Raw genomic sequence first — 15426 nt, 5'->3', positions numbered from 1 at the left:
AACCTCCCTCTTTCAAGGGAGCCTTCGTACACCTTGCATTTGTGCAGGGGATCTGGACTAGATGATCCTCAGCGTCCCTTCCGACTCTACGATGCTGCGAGCCCAAACCAACGGGCGCCTGGACACGATGCTGGTTTTTTCCAGCTAAAGATAACGTCTAGGTTTCTTTCGCTCTTGCAAAGTACCAAGGTGATTCCCGTTACTATTTTGCATGCAACATATTTAATGCTCGTAATTGGTTAACGTGCTGTTCCTAGTTAAAAAAAAAAACATGCTAGAGGGCACCGGGTGGACAAATCGTGTCAGAACAGGGAAAACGGCGATTTTAGGTGTGGGCGAGAATACGCGTAACGAAAGTTTCATGATCAAATTAAACCTGGTGGCAAAATTGGCCACGGGAAAAATAAAACGTGTCGGAAGTGGCATGATGCATCGAAACCTCCCGCGATAAAAAAATGTCAATGTGTATTTCTGCATATGACTAACGTATGTATTTTCTATATGCAAATCCATGGGTCAGATGTACACGAATTACCGAAAAGCCAATTATTCACTCAGACTTGGTACTTATCCTGCCAAACTCTTCATAACAAAACCCGATCTTCATTCCACCAAAGGAACTTCATGACAAAACCTAAGAAGTCTGGAAAATGGGGAGACGACGTGACGGGCCACCTGTTGATGGCAAAAGTTTCTTCATTTGTGCAGCACGGCACACGATATGAGCTTTCAAAAGGAAATATGAGGAAAGGATGAGCTAGGGAGAAACATCTGTCCAACCGGTCAGTGGATCTTTCACAAGTTAGATGCATTAGACCTAAATGCTGACCCTAGATAACAGCCTTTGCATGCTATCCTTGGCCGGTCGGCATTTGTACATCCGGCAATGAAAGAAGTAACCTCCTGAACAGCCTCTGCAGTAGTCGTGGTCTACAGACCTCTTGGCGATTCAGAATGGGTTAGGAAATTATATTTTTAGCCCATGGAAAAAAAAATAAAAGATTTGCTCTTTCCATGTTAATCAAAGGTGTCTTCAGAAGTATGGGGGCCTATGTCTACAAGGGAACTTGGAGCTTTTTATGGAAAAAAAAGGGAGTTTTCCAATTAAAAAAAATAGTTTTCCATAAAAAAGATGGTCATGAACAAACCATTTGATATTAGGGGGGAAAACCCATTTCAGCCAGCCCCAATCACAACCCTTGGGCCAGAGACCCTCCAAATACAGCAGTGACGAGGGAGCCTCTTGTCAGGTTGCGAGGACTCCAACGGAGCCAGGTGATCTGCGTGCATTTACACATTCATTCTGATCATTTGCAAGAACTGAATCATGTCATTGGGTTTTAATGATTTGCTTTATTCGCAAAGGCACCCAGATCTTCATCGCTGAACAAGCAGGGGCTATGTCCTTGAATGCAGGATATAGGGAAAGAAACCTCCCTCAAAAATAAATAATAATTAATGACGGATTCTGTTTGCTCCTGTCCGATTCCCTTGTTCAGCTCCCAATAATCAACCACCTAAACCAGGGCTGAGCCCACCAAATCAGCGGCAGATTCAGACATTCATTTAGAGGTTGTAAGTGCACGGGGGCAAGGACTGTCTTTTTGCTCTCTTTGTACAGCACCTAGCACCATGGGACAGATAGGAAGAAAGGATGAAGTTGTTATCAAAAAGATCCCAGGGAGAGAGAGTGCATCTTTTAATCAAGACGACCCCAGGGAGGGAGACTGCACGAGTCCAGGCAGAAGGCGGTTGTGATGAAGATGAACAAATAGGCTAAGACCTTTCTACAATTTGGTATCACTTCCACCACCACCGTCTTGGACCGTCTTATGTCTAAAGCATGCTCTCCACTCCCTTTCATGCCTCGGGCCTCAGATAATCCCTGAATACAAACCCAGCTCACGTCTGGAGAGCCTTGTGGACGGTGCTGACCATTTACACAGCAACGCAACGAGAACGAGGAAGACCAAACTCAAGAGATGTTAGACGCAGAGCTTTCTCATCTAGCCAAGCTTTTGCAAAAGAAACTCAGCATCAGCGGGCTGTAATTTAGTTTTGCAAAGGGGCACGGGAGTGGAGACGGGAGCCTGCCGACGATGCGTCCCAGGCGCTTCGCATGAAGTCTGTTTTATTGCAAATTGTTTCTCGAGATCCTCGTGAAAACGGCCTTCTGCTTTTCCTCTTTCCTGCGCTCCTAGCAGCTGGCGTCTCCCGGAGACCTTTGCAAAACGTTCTGTTTGGAAGCAATTTGGCAGATATTGTCACATCCTCTCTCCTCCGTTTCCCTTGTTCTTTTTCAGCGTGTGAAAGTACAGAAGTTGGTTTCCTATGAGCACGCCAGCTTTTAATGCTGCCCCTGCCGAGGTCATAAGCGTCTCCCTCTGACATCAGTAATTTCCACAGCAAAAACACGTACGACCTCACAAGTGAAGTTATCTGAGCGAACGCTTATGAATGCAGCTGAAGAAGTCGCAGCGAGAAGAGCGAAAGGACCTTGTATGCAGCAGTCTGAGGGAAGATCCTGGCTGCAATGGAGTTAATGGGAGCTTTGCCATTAGCTTTGAAGGTGCCAGTATTTCACTCCTTGTTTTTCCTTTAGTTTCTTCAGCAATAAAGAATCCCAGAAGAGCAATAGAGGCCACAAATGGCCCTCCTTGATTATGAAAGCACTGCTCTGGATTTCAGCCAAGCAGTTGTCCAGTAAAGTCAGCGTGAGTTGTACAGCTACAAAACTGCACAATGCATTGGGGAGTTCAGCTACATTTAATCTGAAGGCATGGCTGCAGCACATAGAGATATGCCCAAGCTAGCCATAACCTCACTAGCTCCAGGGCCAGTCCTGGAAAAGCGAGAGGGCACAGGATTCAGGAGGACCCAGGGGGCTAACTCAGATAGCTACCGCTTGCTCGAATCGGTGCCACTGCATTGTCACTGCAGTTGGGAAGTGAGCCACCTAAATTACAGCTAGCCATGCCACGACCAAACCTTCAGCATGCTGCAGAAAGATACCCTAAGAAGACCTGACTGGAGAGATGTCAGCTGGGAGAGTCAGGCCAAGTCCTGTCTTGGCAAGTCACTAGGGCTGCTGACACATCCGGGTAGGCGTGCACTTCTTAACCCCAGACCTGAACCACCAGCACTGTCCTAGGATATGACCGTATCCACGCGTTTGGGGTCCAAAGACTCTGCTGTTTGCAACCAAGTGTTTCAGTTATCATTGAAGACTTCCTGTTGGAGAGGCTTGGGGACAAAGTTTTGAGTTCAAGTTCAAATCTTCTTGACCTCAGCATTTCCCCGTTCCTCCCCATCGTTCACCTCGCATTCAGATCTGGGTCTCAAGAGCAAAGGACAAAACAGGTGAAAGTGGTTGGGAGTTATTTTTGTTCATCCTCCGTCGCCAGAAACAAACCTCTGGGGGACTTTGGCAATGGCTGGTGGGTTTAGACCACTTCTAGGAAATGGGTGGTTGCTCTGAAAATTAGGAAAATCACCTACCAGAAGCAGCATTTTGGTCACTGCAATCAATAACCGCAGAGAAGCTATTGGAGTGTCTCCGTATCAGCATCTCCAAGACCGCGCTCCAGGCAAGGGAAAGGAAAATCCAAGCTAGATATCATGAAAAGTTAGATATGAGCTTGGGATACCCCGCAGACAGGGTATCCTTATTCCTGCCCCAGAGCCCTCTGTGAACGTGAGCTGGTCTAGGCAGAGAGGTCATCACTCCCCTTTGCCCATCCAAATGAAGTTAAGGCTGGTTTTCTGCTGCGAGACTGGAGGAGAGGTGGGGAAGGAGAGAGCTATAGGGCAAGAAGCACGGCACACACAAAAAGCATTTCCCACCAAAACAGACCTCCTCGAGATCAGCTTCAATATGAATATTTAAAATAGAATTTGATACGGATGTGCAGAAAGGCCCGATCCTAGCTTGCGTGAAGCTTCTAACCGGTGGAAAAATCCTACCGACCGTAACCCTGAACCCAATAGGAATGGACTAGGAAGAGACAGAAATGAGTTCAAAAACCTTCATGTTTAATCTGGGTACGATCCTCCCACAAAGCACCCTAAGACTTGCAGAGGAAAGCTGCAAGAGATGTTTTAGGACGTTACAAAAAACCTGTTGAAAGTTGAATGGTTTGTACTGAATTCGATGGTGTTTTCTTCGGAAAGGGCAGCACGGGGTCCTATATGCTTCAGCACTGAACATTGGCTATCCCCTTCACCTCGCCTGGGAAAGCTGCGCTGTAGGCAGAAGAGTTCGTGTCAAACGTGGCAGTATACAAAGCCTTTCACAGAATCGGGGAGCTTTATGAAGCATCCTGCGCATTGCAGCAGCTGTGTAAGCACATGGGGCCAGCCATCGTGTACACAGCCACGGCTCACTACCGACGTAGATCTACGGGACCGTCCTAAGTTGTCGCTCGGTGGGATTCAGGGTGTTCATTTCCACTTGCAAACAGGCCAGAAGAGTCCATTTACCACCTTGATACCAACTCTTCTTCTCAAACAAAACCCCCAGGACCTTTACCATCCCCTTGAGGACACACCAGAAACCTCACTGCAGCCACACGATGAGCAAACGGCAGCTGTAGCTGCACAGCAGTTGCAACCACTGCTTACATCCTCCTGGGATTTGAACATGCAACTTTGCTGCCCCAGAGGCGAGATGGTACATGTGAAGCCACGCAGACACTTGGTAGAACAACACCTAACAGATGGTGCAGAAATGAAAGCAAGAAGGCTGCACACCAGAGGCGGGCACCTTGTTTTGGGGGTTTTTTTTAATTGATGCATTCAGAGCAGCTAATTATTTGTCTGGCTGCAGGAAGGATAACATCCCAGCTGCAGGCTCCCGGATGGTTACTACCCCTGGGTAGCTGAAAAGGAGGCATCGGGCTTCCCATCACGATAACAAGTGCACGGACAAAAATCTCTCTGTGCCCTAATAATCGACCTGTCCTTTGCCAGCAAATGACCCCTTCGACCCAGCCCCAGAAATCGTCAGTTATGAGATTAACCAGATCAGCCCGTAAATCCAAGCAGCAAAACAGCGGTATTAAACCGGCCCTTCCAAAAAGCCACCCTCAGCTTTCCACCTGCCAAGCCCCTCGCAAACAAATGGCTTCTGCATCCAGCCATAAGATCATGAGGAACTTAAATGTACAACCGGGGGCGGGGAAGACATCCAGAGAGAGACACAAAAAGCACAAGTGATGAATCCCGTGAATACAAAGCAGCCAGATTCACAAAGGCATTCTGGTGCCTTGTACCATCTTGACGCCCATTTTACAGGTGGGAAAACTGAGGCACAGAGCACTGAAGTGCCAGATTCACAACGGTAGTTAGCTACAGAATTTCCTGTGGTTTTCGATGGGAAATTGGGCACAAAAATCCCTTTGTGAATCGGGGCCTTCATTCCTTATTGAGGAGTTTTTATAATACAGCTCAGACGTCCTCTCCTCTCGTGACAGAGCAGTCTCTGCCGTCTCTCTTCTCTTCCTTTCTAGCAGAGTTTGTAAAGTAGACGAGAGAAATCCTCCTACACAGCCTGTGCTGCTGGATCATCGCCGAGGCAGGGATTTTACACGACGGAGTAAAACAAGGATTCCCCCGGGACCGCAGAGGATCTTCCCGAAGCTTGAAAGAGAGACCACCGCAAGCAGCTGCCAGGAAAGAATATGTACATGCACAAGCAAAAAAAAGTCACAGGGCCATACAGATGCCCAGATCATTAGGCTGCAACTCCCAAGAGAGCTGGGGCTTCAAAGGTGGGGGGGAAACGTGAACGAGAAAATCCTCCGCTTCTGCTTTAGGTGTCGCATTTGTGCGTTTTGCTGACATGGAAACTGTTGTGAGCGTTTCATTAGGCAGAACCTGACCCTGCATTATTGAAGCTGAGGCCCAAAATTTGCCACTAAGCCTCTGGGCCATTTATGTCCGCGGAGTAGATCTTAACCAGAGCTGGCTTGAAGAACAGGAGGATAGCATCAGCATTTTAAAAAACAAACACCCATCTCCTGCAAGCAAGCTTCCTGGATTTGGGGGTAGAAATGGAAATTTTCATGACTTTTTTTCTTCCCCCCTAAAAGTCTTGGGGGGAGGAGGGAAAGAAGATCACTGACGTTTCACAATTCGACTGGCTTTCATCTCGACTGGGACTCGGAGGATGTGCAACTGGTGCTAGCTCTTCGGGTGGGGGCATGTTTTACTCCAAAAGGGGTCAAATGTTCCCAAGGCAAAACTGTGCATCAGGAAAGATAAAGAACCTTTGTTTTCACACAGGTTGGGAGAGAAAGCAAGCATCAGCATTTCCTGCAACGGAGAAATGCTGGGTGTTGGCCACCCGCGTTCGGAGGGACGTCGCACCCTCCAGGCTAAGTGACGGAGGCTACAAACAGACACGTTTGTCCTGAGATAGACCAGTTTATACGAGGCTGATGTGCAATCTTGCAGACCTCCGCATCCATTGGCCTGGGATAAATCCTAAAAAGGGTTATGGGATAAGAAGCATCACGTGTTTATCCCAGGATAAATGCATCTGAATGGTTATCCGTCGACTGCATCGCTGAAGCGATGGCAGAGAAGCCACCGTGCATTCAGCGGCTCACTAAGCCTCGATTAAAAGGGCGACGTGTGCATGTCAAACTCGGGATATATCTGCTCTGGGACAAATGCATGCACAGGTTGCTCTGACACAAGTGCGCTGCCTGTTCCTATCCTATCCAGAGAGGAAGGCAGGGTTGGGGAACTCAAGAGAGGTGGTTTCAAATTGAAGCAGCCACAGAAGTCCTGCCTGACCTTGGGCCACGTTTCTTCACCGCTCTGCGAGATAAAACCAAGTGAGATATTACAAATCTGGAAGTATTTAGTTACTACAGCACTAAGGCAGCATATAAATGCCTTGGATCGGCTCCAGCTCCTCCTAGTCGCACTCGCCGGCTCCCAGTTGCCGAGTGTTTACTGACAATAATGAAGGCTGAGATTGTCAAAGGTGCCTAGGGGATTTGGATACCCCTGGGAACCAGCGGCATTGAAGCTCTCAGCCTGTGCATTTTACTGAAGCTCTGATCTGTCTACTGGCAGCATTTCAAGCACACAAACCAAAAACTCTGGGCTGCTCGTTAAAAGTTTTCCTAGGGTGAAAATCACCCCATGAAGAAAAGGCCAGCGTGGAAGGTTTATCCGTAGTAGTAGTAGTTAAGACTTATGTAGCGGTACTACTTTCAGGACAACCGGGCTGAGACCTTGCCTCGTGCCAGAGTCCTGCAGTAAGCGAGCACGCCCAGCCTGGACAGCGCGCTTTCAGCGTCTCCAAAGCCGGCAATACCGGGAGGCATTGTAGCCGTACCGCAGAAAAATTACCATTCACCAGCAATTTGGGATTCATGACAATTTGGCTTCTGAACAGGAATGTGTTTTCTCCAAATCAGCTGCTGCAGCCCTGAAAACATCCGCCCCTCCTTCTCCCCACCCCAAACCTGATTTTGATCAAAACGCTCGGCTTGTGCAGAACACCTGACCAGATTATCGTCTGCCGCTGCTGTGCAAACTCTTGTTTTTCTCCGTCAACTGAATGGCTGAGGTTTATGTTGGAGCCGTTGCCAAGCTGGATGAAGGTTTCTGTGCAACAACGGTGCCAATATTTTTTTGCAATGGAGTCTGCGGGCTGTATTGCAAGGCGTGCGAAGAAAAGCCAAGCCAATAGTTTAGCAGCTGGGGATGCGCTCTGCAAAATAAATGGAGGTCCTTTGCTTGGGAGGGAGGGCCGAGCTCCTGGACTCCCACTGAGGTTGTGGAAATGATGCTGTGCTCCTCTCCTTGCCTTGCCCCAAACACGGCTGTAGACAGAGCACGGATAACCCCTCAGAGAAGAATCCTCCTGCCTTCCTAAATCCAGGGCTGCACTGCAACAGTAGGAGTAACTACCTGTGTCAAAGGCTCCCAGCTGGGGATGGATGGAGGCAGAGAAGCCAGTAGTGGAGCCCAGGACTGGATGGGATGTTGTTTTCCTCCCTTTTGCACATACAGGGATTTGGCCCAATGCTTCAGTGCTGGCCTGAGGTTCACCCAACGCTTAGAAACCCACTTACACCCAGCCAGAAAGAAGCAGCGAAGGCAGGACCAGCTCCGCAAGCGACACCACGCGCTTGGCTTCAAAACCAATCTGCTTCCCGACAGCTTTCATTTCTCTTCTGCCACAGACCTTCCCACTCAAGACATGACATGCCCCAGATGCCACCTCACGTGTGCTTAACACCCAGGGCTCCCCGAACGCAAGTGCAAGCCAGTCGCACGGGGCTGTGAAGTATCTGTCAGCAGCACCAGCATCATCGAGGGCGGCTTCGCTCCTATGCTCTGCAGCTCATTTGCTTTTTTATTTATTTTATTTTATTTATTTAATTTTTTTTGTGGTCATCTTTAAAAGCAACAGCAGCAATGCCATTGTTACTACTACTGTTGGAAGGGGGGGTGCTATTCTGACTCCCTTGCAATGAAAGCTGCCTTTTAATCCAATTCTCCTGCCCCCGGTTCTGTCATTACGGTTATGGATTTGGGCAGGTTCACACTGCGGTTTCCACAGTCCTGCTCCGCTCGCAGGAAGGGAGTCAACAAGCCGACCACTGCTTCAGGAAAGCCAGGGGAGGTTATCAGGAGGCCCCTCAGTTTTATCCAGTCCCTTTGACTTTCCTCCCATGAATAGGATCCTAGGGAAAGCTCCTGTTGTCTTCTTTAAAGGGAAGACAATGCACGACTGAGGGGGGAAAACCCCTATTTTATCTAGAAACAATTTGCTGCCACTTCCCCGCACTCGCCAGCGGCAGGAGCCGGCACAGAGGCTCTCTCCTCCTTCCTTATTGCTAAGGACATTTGCATGAAAAGAGGCTCTTTGTCATTAAGAGCTCATCTGCTCCTGCTGCCTATTCGCATTTGAAGCCCTAATCCCCTATTAGCGATATGCCAATCAGAGAATTACAGGCCTGGCCCGGCGGGGAGGGCTGTGCAGTGCCGGAGGCCTGGATTCACCGCTTGGGAAGCCCAGGGCCGGGGGAGAAACGGGTCCACTCCTCCACAAGTCATCCCAGTTCAAACCTTGCCAGAACACAGTGCCGGAGCTCTTGAACTAGAGGAACAGCTCCGTTCGCCAGCAGCAGTAACAGGCTGTTATCCTAGCACGGCTGATCCGGACGCACAGCAAGGCAGGGCTGCGAGGGGCCTCCCAGGCAACCGCTGACCCAAGGGGTCCCCAAAATCCCCCCTTCAAACCCTCACATGCAACTACAAGGCACAATATCCAGAGCCCCAAGAATATCCTGTATCATCCCACTGGGAAAAGCAGAGGTGGTGAGGATGGGGATCAACTGGAAGTGAAGAAGGAGATTTTGGCTGGGCGCGAGAGCAAGTGAGGATCTTAGCATCAGTCCTAAAAAGAGGCTAGTATATCCAAGCAAGGTCAGGACCACACAAATCAGCTGTGTACCTCCGGTCTGACTTGCAACAGCCCCTGCTCTTCCAGTTGCAGACCTCTCCAGCACTTAAAAGAGCCAACCACCCCGAGAGCTTGCAAAGAAAGATAATTAGTTTGCGATTTCTTAGTTGGTCTAATAAAAGGTATCATCTCTGAACCAAGAGTTTTAGAGTTTGGCATTTCTTTTTTGTCTCAGACCAACACGGCTCCCAAACACATCCCTGGACCACCGCGCGGGGCGTTCTTGTTCTGTCCTCCCAGAGCTTCCCTAGCCTGAGCCCCCTCCACCTCATTTCAATTGTGAACGAGGGCAGGACAAGACAGGAGTTTCCACAATCATTCGTCTCCGCAGAATCGCTTTGGGATTAAATCTGAACCGAACAAAACCGTGCAGCCCTCCAGCAGCCATTTGTAAAAAAATAGTCACAGAAGCAAATAAAGCTGCGTATTTTGGACAGGCCGCAGCTGTGCGGGGACATGACCATGGGCGTTGGGCGCTACCGTCAGACCGTGGGAATCTGCTCGCACGCAACAAAGCAAGGCAAAACATTTCAGACAAAGTGAGGGGTTTTTTTCAAACAATTAATTGCTGTTAGTCATCATGCGAGGGGTGCCATATGACAATCTGTGCCTGGCCCTTGCCAGTTGAGTTCGGCTACCGCAGGTTGCAGTGCTGGGAAGGATACAAGAAACCACAAGGACTCGGTTTGCTTTTCCAACCACAGGTCCTGCTGCCCAAGGATGTGTGTATGGACCGCTCTGACTCCATAGAGAAGAGACAGTGAAATACAGGAGACTGAAGTGTGCCATGTTTGATCTCTGAATAGCTTCGAGTGTTTGAAAATGATGCTTATTGGGCTGCATCCTGAGCGGGTGTAAACCAAAGCAGTGCTAGAGGCAACTTCGACGAAGTTCACTGACTTATGCCAACAGAGCGGCTAGCCCGATTTGTTCACCACCTCATATCCCTGTGCGGAGATCACCATCCTGCCTGGGCTTTCCCCCGCCTGCCAGGATTGCATCTCTGCTCATGCATGACACCTTGCTTGATGGGAACTCAGCAGAGTTGCCAAGACATTAAACATTTCCACTGCCTTGTTTCTGTGTTTGTTGCTGCTCTAAATCATCATTGAGAAAGGAGGGAAGAAAATACCAGCTTCAGAACTAGAGAGAGCAAAATGCCAAATCTAATTATCCAACAGCTTGGTAAAAAAAGGCTTTGATCAGTGCCATCGCGCCTTTGCGGCTGCATAAGATAAAAGTTTTCAGAGTCTAAGCAAATGTTACAGGGAACGCTTCGGGTGCGTACGAGTGTGCAGAAAGGATCCACGAGACATCAATTCACACAACAGCGGACAATACAGCATAGACGATATAGCTGAACCTACTCACGTGAGGCAGAGAGGTACAAAAAAAAATACATGTGACCCCATAAGGTCATACCACTATTCCCTTTTACCCTGTAGCTCAGAGGTTAAAGCACTTTCCCAAGAGGTGAAAGACCTAGGGTGGCATTTCAAGCAACTGTTGCAGACCCTGGGAAGGGAGTGATCTATTAAAGTTAGTACCTGGTAAAAGACAACCCTGGCCTTGCTTTGCAAGGCAATTAGCAGATGCCAAACTGCTTTCATACGTGCCTGCTCATGTTTTAACTGCACTTATCAGTGTTAAGTTGCTTGAACATGCGATACCAAATCTGGATTCAAGTCCTCCTTGGGCCCAAGGAAATTGGAACCTGCATCTCCCTTCTCCAAAGATGCTCAAGCCTCCAAGCTGTAGGGTACTCTAGGAAGGGTACGCTCCCATCTACCAAATACCAAGCAACACAACCACCCCTTCTTGCAGCACCCATAGATACAGACGTGTTTCATGCCAAGTGGAACAACTCCAACAGAAGTGCTTCACACGCACACGCAACGAGTGTGATCTATCCCTGGAGCTATTAAGAGGAGGACAACACAAGCTCCAATTCAGTGAACCTGACCCCTCTCCCCAAGAAAATTTCCAGCGCAGACAAACTGGAGCGGCGTTTGCAAACGGTATCAAGACGACCGAACTTGCATTTTAGGGAGCTAATTTGCTAATCTTAAAAATAAATTGCCTACCTCCATACAGCTTCTTCCGTCCAAATGGCTCCCAGAAGACGCCGCTTCCTTCCATGCTGATTTTACATTCTTGCGATCCTGCAACAATGCTGGGTATTAAAAACATTTGCTGGAAGCGGGGTTTTGCGAGTTCACGTGGGCTTTTAAAAAACACCACCACAGCTATTTGGACATCTGTTTAATTGTGTTTATTTAACCCCATGGAGAGAGGCACAGTTCTGATTGGAATAATTACTGCTGCCTCTCTACTTATGTTTTTGGGGCACACCTCCCCTCTGTCTAGAGGCCCAGCAAGACTGAAGGGAGAACTTGAATCGTGGCACTAAGCTGCCACTGTAGAGGATAGACTATCATCCTTTGCACCCCGCTGAGCTTTAAGAAGTGCTTACCCATCCCTCCTCCCCACTCTCACTAATGCACAAATGCACTCCAGAGATACTGGGGGTGTTGGTTGTAGCCATGTGGGTCTAAGGACAAGGGCCAACAAGGTTCTTGGGTAATTTCCAACTATTTTGTTGGTCTAATAAAAGATACCACATTTACCCAAAGAACCTTGTCTCCAGAGAGATCTGCGTGGAAGAAAGGAGAGCTAAGTGCCCAAGGAAACATGCACACTATGGTGGCACGGGCAATGGTCAGAGCAAGCACGAGAGGTAGCATCTAGAAATTGAGGTATGGAAAGACTTCAGGAGGTCTCATCCAGTCCAACCCCCTGCTCCAAGCAGGACCAGCCCCAACTACATCAACCCAGCCAAGGCTTTGTCCACCTGGGTCTTAAACACCTCCAAGGATGGAGACTCCACCACCTTTGGGTAACCTGTCCCAGTTCTTCACCACCCTCCTAGGGAGAAAGTTGTTCCTAATATCCATCCTCAACTTCCCTCGCTGCAACTTGAGCCCATTGCTCCTTGCTCCATCGAGGAGATGGGGCATCTCTGCACACGTGAAGGGCAGCCAACACACCAGGATGGGACGCACAAGACGAAGCGTTCACAGTGCACGAGGCTGGAACGAGCACCGCACATTTGGGACCCATAGCGTGCTCCGAACCTGGGTTTAGGCCCCTAAGCCAGGGTGCTGGCACACACACAGCAGAGCGACCACGGGATTATTTTTAATTGCAGAACAAGCAATCAAACAAAAAACCATACAACATTTTAACACTGATAGCAAGCGCCCCTGCCCGCCGCCATTTTGAAGGCAGGCTTGCATACGGTCTCCGAGGAACGATGCCTTCCTCTCCCTATGAAAAAGATGCAAATGGAGCGCCTGCCTTTCCCTGCGCCAGGAAACGTAGTTGCCTGCTTTATATTTATTATAATAACCTCCTCTTTGAAACAAAGTTCAGAGGCTGGACTCCCTCATCAATCTTCCAAGCAGACTAGCAGGACAGTAAATCTTACATTCACCGAGTTGAAGCACTGGAGCTAATTGGGATTTTTTCCCCCCCTCCTTCTTCTGTTCCCCTTTAAAGGAAAAAAAAAAAAAGGCTTGCGCACAATAGGGAAGGAGCCCAGAGCAGCAGCGAACTGAGCAGGCAGTAAAAACCGCATCGTCTTCATTGGGAAAGAAAAAGGCATTGATCTAATAAAGCATTCTGGCTCCATGACCATATGCTGGAGAGGCACTTGCAGAAGTCAAATATAATGAATATTCAGCAATCTCTGGATATTGTGGTACGGCAAAGTGCCTCCATCAAGGGACTCATTCCTATGGATGAGGTGAGAACATAATAGATTCCCATTTGGCAAAAGTAGCCGCAGATACGTTAACTGAGAGCGTACGGATTTCCCTGGAGGTGGTCAGGGTGACGATTATTAATGAGTCCATTACCGCAGTGATGGTTTATGGAAGGGAGCACCCAGCATCTGCATTGCGAGCCTACGCTGGGTTGAAAGGGCGATGCCAAGAGCTGCGAGCGAAAGAAAGAAATACTGGCAAGCATGCATCTGCAGACAGACCGGGAAGAACGGGGAGGTTTCACGCTCGGTGACGTTCACGGGCACCAAGGATCTCACGAGCGCTCCCGTTGTGCTCCGCAGTTGTGCGCCAGATGTGCTTTGGCAGCCATTTTGAAAGCTCTCCGATTTCTCTCCCCCTCCCGCCCCGTTTCTACAAGGCGCAGACATCCAGTCAGGGCTCAAAAACACAGATACCAGGTGACTTGGGTGGCCAATCACACGCCCAGACCAAGAGCTAGTCAAAGGCAGGGTCAAGAAAGGATGGTTTACAAACTACCGCTAGGAGGAAATCCAACAGAGTCGCATCATTTTGATCGTTCTGCAAGCGTGGGGAAGTCAAGGTTCGTCAGGAACAGCGGACGCCCGAAAGGACAACGCTCATCGATTGCACGACGCGGTGCGACACAGCTAGTTCACGCCACCCTCTAAGCACATACCTTGCACCCAGTCGGCTCACATATGCTCCCCCTCCTAAAAAACCCCAGCCATTTGACTTTTTTTAACCGATAGAGATCTGCATGCACGCAAAGGAGACTGAGGGAACGTCGCATCTATTAACTAACAGCATGCAGGACTGTCTGTATTAATGGCAATATTTAACCAGCTAGACAGTCAACCCTCTATGAGATCAATAGCCCCCTTCGCATTGTCCTTGGCTTCTGCAATGCTTCGAACAGCCTTGTAGCCTGAGGACTTGGTCTTTTGTCTGGACTTGGCCCGCCTCTTCTTCTCTTCCTTTCTCTTTGTATAAAACAGCTCTTAACCCCTCTTGCCCTGAAGGAAACATAACAGGAGCAGCGTGAAATGCTCCGTTTCCAGCAGGAGGGAGGGACAGCTGTTGAGCGACTTGGCTACCAACCTCCAAGCTCTGTACGGCCACTGGACACTACAACACTTCTTCCCCCGATGCATGTCCTTGACAGAGGGGTCAAAATGCTTAGCGTTTAAAAAATAAAAGCTGTAATTGGAGAGAAACATGAGCATGTGTGTGTCTCTCTCTGGACCCTGGGAGCATCGCGGTGCTGCAGATAGGCATAGCTTTGGCCAGCAAAGCGATTAGGCAGAGAAGGGGGTTTGTACTAAGGGAAGGGGCAGGGAGAGGCGGGATGCTCATTGATTTGCAGTCTGGATCTGGTTGCGGGGCAGGGGCTGCAGCGCTCAAGCTCTGCCGCTGGTGCTACTGTTTTATACCAAACTCCTGGTTCATCTGAGAATACACTTAAACCAGCCTGGCCCAGGCTTTTGCTCAGCATCTTTTTACTGCCTGCGGTACACCCATTCCTCCAGGCAGAAGTGTCTGATGCTTGCGGGTGTGGAGGGGGAGACTGTTTGTACCAACTTGTTCCCTGGTTGCTTTTCAGTGTCAAACAGGCTAGCCCCATCCCTGCAGCACTGCTGACCCTCACCCACAGATATGCAGCACCTTATTAAAGCAGAATGGTTGGCAGGAGTGGTCCGGCCTGTGGTTACCAAACCATGCAAAGATCTGCCTGCTCCAGGGATGCACAAGGCAAGCAACCCCCTTCTCCGCAGGGCTGCGAGCCCCGATGGAGCATGGGCACTGCCCTCCACCAGGAAGACCCCAGAGGTGGGGAGCAGTGAGGACAGCCAAGACTACAGCCCAGCAGAGCCAACAAAGCTGCGATGGTAGCATGCAGTGTTTCATCTACCTGGCATGGCAAAAGGCTCCAGCATTGCCAGCAACGTGTGTGCCAGCTCTACTGGGACATACTGGGATGCAAGTTGCTAAAACCCATGTCTTTGCAACTTCACTGCTACAGTTATGGCTAAGTGAAGCTGCCCAGAAATGCTAAGGCATGCTGCTCTAGACATCCCCACAGACAGCACATAAGCCTCACGGTATGTCTACACTGCAGTCACAGAGGCAACGTCA

At 49.3% G+C, this 15426-nt stretch overlaps 1 long non-coding RNA gene across 2 annotated transcripts in view; it reads right to left on the bottom strand.

Annotated features, from left to right (window-relative positions):
• The window catches only part of LOC109283426 (uncharacterized), a 161845-nt gene that overhangs the window by 77840 nt on the left and 68579 nt on the right, over positions 1–15426 (bottom strand). Inside the window, exon 2 of one of the 2 annotated variants that reach the window (XR_009454828.1) lies at positions 11572–11649. The exons of the other annotated variant lie outside the window; for it this stretch is intronic. This is a non-coding gene — a long non-coding RNA (uncharacterized LOC109283426). The remainder of the gene's footprint in view (positions 1–11571; positions 11650–15426) is intronic. 2 annotated transcript variants of the gene reach the window in all.

This window comes from Alligator mississippiensis, chromosome 9, assembly GCF_030867095.1.
Source record: "Alligator mississippiensis isolate rAllMis1 chromosome 9, rAllMis1, whole genome shotgun sequence".
NCBI classification, from domain to species: domain Eukaryota; kingdom Metazoa; phylum Chordata; order Crocodylia; family Alligatoridae; genus Alligator; species Alligator mississippiensis.
The sequence above is the reverse complement of the archived record's forward strand: the minus strand, read 5'-3'. Positions and strand labels throughout refer to the sequence as shown.